The following is a 2,371-nucleotide window of genomic DNA, read 5'->3' on the forward strand; positions in this document are numbered from 1 at the left end:
TAGCTAACTAACCTAGTTAAGCTAAAGCTAAGTTCATTAGCTTCATAGTGCTTTTCTTAGCCAGAGCTATAGGTTAACATACACACACACAAATATAGCTATTAGTTATATACAGATATACACACACTCACTCACTCCAGAGGGGCTGCTCCTCTCTCTTACCGTGCAGGTTTCATCAGTGGTTATTAAACCGCAGCATTAACGTTTCACAGACGCTTTAGCCACTTTTACTCCGCAGCGTTTCGCCCTCAGTGGTGGTCCTGTGTTAGTCCCGTTCTTTATCCGTGTGTTGTTTCCTTTAAAAGCTCAGTGGGGTCTGTGTCTCTCGCCTCCACAGCCGGAATGCTCCCTCTCCCTCTCTTGTTTCCCACCAATGCAGCGCTGCATCCTGCAATCACGGCTCCAACATGGCTGACGCAGAGTGAGCGGGCCCAGCGCTGCCCCTCTGCCTATAGGTGACCTTAAGTGGACAGACAGCACTTTCTCTTCACAACCTGCTGGCTTTTCTCCAACACAGACATCCCAAGTTGCACAAATTAATTTCAAGGAGGTACCCCCGAACCTGGACTTGGACCCACCCCCAATCCCCTGCCCAAAATAAATAAAAAAAAACTTGCACACACACCAAAGGATACCTAAAGTATAATAGAACTTTACCTTTTGGCTGTTATATATTGTATAAATAGTCACATTGTGCAATCATTAAGTCCCCCGTGGGCATTGCTAAAATCACTATTATAAACTGTACAGCAGGCAAGACTTTTACCAGACATGGATATACTTTAGAGTAGTCAGAGGTGAAATGAGTTTTAATGGGAGCCATGATGCTCCTGAACGCATCCCATCCAGGAGGGGAAAAAAAAAAAAAAAAAAACACTGTCCGCTCACACTAAAAACTGATTGGCTAACTCACAGAATCTTTGCATAGAACAGGCCAATCAGAACCCTCTCTGTTTTGCATGCGCTTCTTTCCCTCGTGCAATTAGGTAAAAAAAAAAAAAGTCTGGGTTGCATATGTCCGCATTTGCGTTCACTTTTGATCCACCCTTTTTAGATTACGGGAGATTTTATCTGACTTGCGGGCATCATGGAGCCGTTATTGATATGCGGTAGACTCCTGCAACATCCCAACACAACACACCAAATTTCACTTAACTAATCATTCATTTGTTTCTGCAATGCACTACATAAAGTGCTGGGTAGGGAAACATAATGGTTTACACCCAACTTGGCTTGGCCCATGTCTGCCAAAATGCCCAAACACAACAGGTTTCACATTAAACATCAGTACTTTCTACAGTTACACATATTCTAAAGGGCATCTAAATCCAACATTCAGTCTTTTCTATTATTATAAAGCGTAAGAGAAGGCAAGGAACAAGAGCTTTACCCACAGGAAAACATGGATAGACAGCATGGCAGAAATAAGCGTTGACTAATGAACAGATTAGTCGACTACCACAAATAACTCTTAGGTGTTTCCCTATTGGAAGCACAACTGAATTAACTGGTGGGCTCATAGTCCTATCTAGTGCTGACTTAGATGTGAGAGTGTCTAATAGTCTATCAAAAGTATTTTCAGAGTCTTTTTGAAGTCGTCTAGTGGGTGGTTAGCATATGGGGAACATTCATTTCTTTGAGTTTGATGGATCAGATGCTCTAAATGCATGGTGACCTGACCAAGCTAGACATCCAGCATGACCATACCGGTTGACCACGAGGACCGCAATAGTCAACCAGCAAGACCATACTGACCAACCAGTATGACAAAAATCAAATGCACAATGCTGTTTGCCACCTATCTTAGCAGTATAGCTGATCTTGATCTTTTTTCATTGTAGACAGACTTGACTGTATAGTGGCTCCGGTGTATTTACAGTTGATCCAGTTGTGTCTATAGTAAGCAGAAGGCACAAAGTCTATAATGTACAGTAAATATAGACATTTTATTTAATTTCCTAAAGGACTAATGCACCTGCAAATGTATTCTGGGCAGTTACATGCCTATATAATGTCAATAAAAATACTATACTATTTTTATTTTACAATAGCATACAATACATTGTCTGCCCAGCACAATTTTGTTGTTGTGCAAATGTGACGTACATCTTCTGGAAGGATTCTTAAAAAATCTTAGCCTATTACTCAGTGGGTTCCAGTTTGCTAATATTGATAATTAATTATTGTCTATTTCTACCCAAGATCCATCTTCTTTACTGATACTGATTCACTGCTCCACTGATACAGGTCCACACACTGCAGGTTTCCAGTGCCAGAAGAAGCAAATAAGCATTAGAGCATCACCAATGCGTTACTATAGACACTGTGTTCTTTTTTCTGCAAACACTTCAGTCTTTTTGCAGCATCTCAA

At 41.2% G+C, this 2,371-nt stretch overlaps 1 protein-coding gene across 3 annotated transcripts in view; it reads right to left on the reverse strand.

Annotated features, from left to right (window-relative positions):
- The window catches only part of ptk2ab (protein tyrosine kinase 2ab), a 95,494-nt gene extending 95,017 nt beyond the window's left edge, over nucleotides 1-477 (reverse strand). The window contains exon 1 of one of the 3 annotated variants that reach the window (XM_049480187.1): nucleotides 163-477. The gene's annotated coding sequence lies outside the window, so the exon portion shown is untranslated. Of the gene's footprint in view, nucleotides 1-131 lie in introns of all 3 variants that reach the window. The other 2 variants (XM_049480189.1, XM_049480188.1) reach the window with 2 other exon arrangements.
- Between the last annotated feature and the right edge of the window lie 1,894 nt (nucleotides 478-2,371).

The sequence above is a fragment of the Astyanax mexicanus genome, chromosome 6 (genome assembly GCF_023375975.1).
Source record: "Astyanax mexicanus isolate ESR-SI-001 chromosome 6, AstMex3_surface, whole genome shotgun sequence".
Taxonomy (NCBI): domain Eukaryota; kingdom Metazoa; phylum Chordata; class Actinopteri; order Characiformes; family Acestrorhamphidae; genus Astyanax; species Astyanax mexicanus.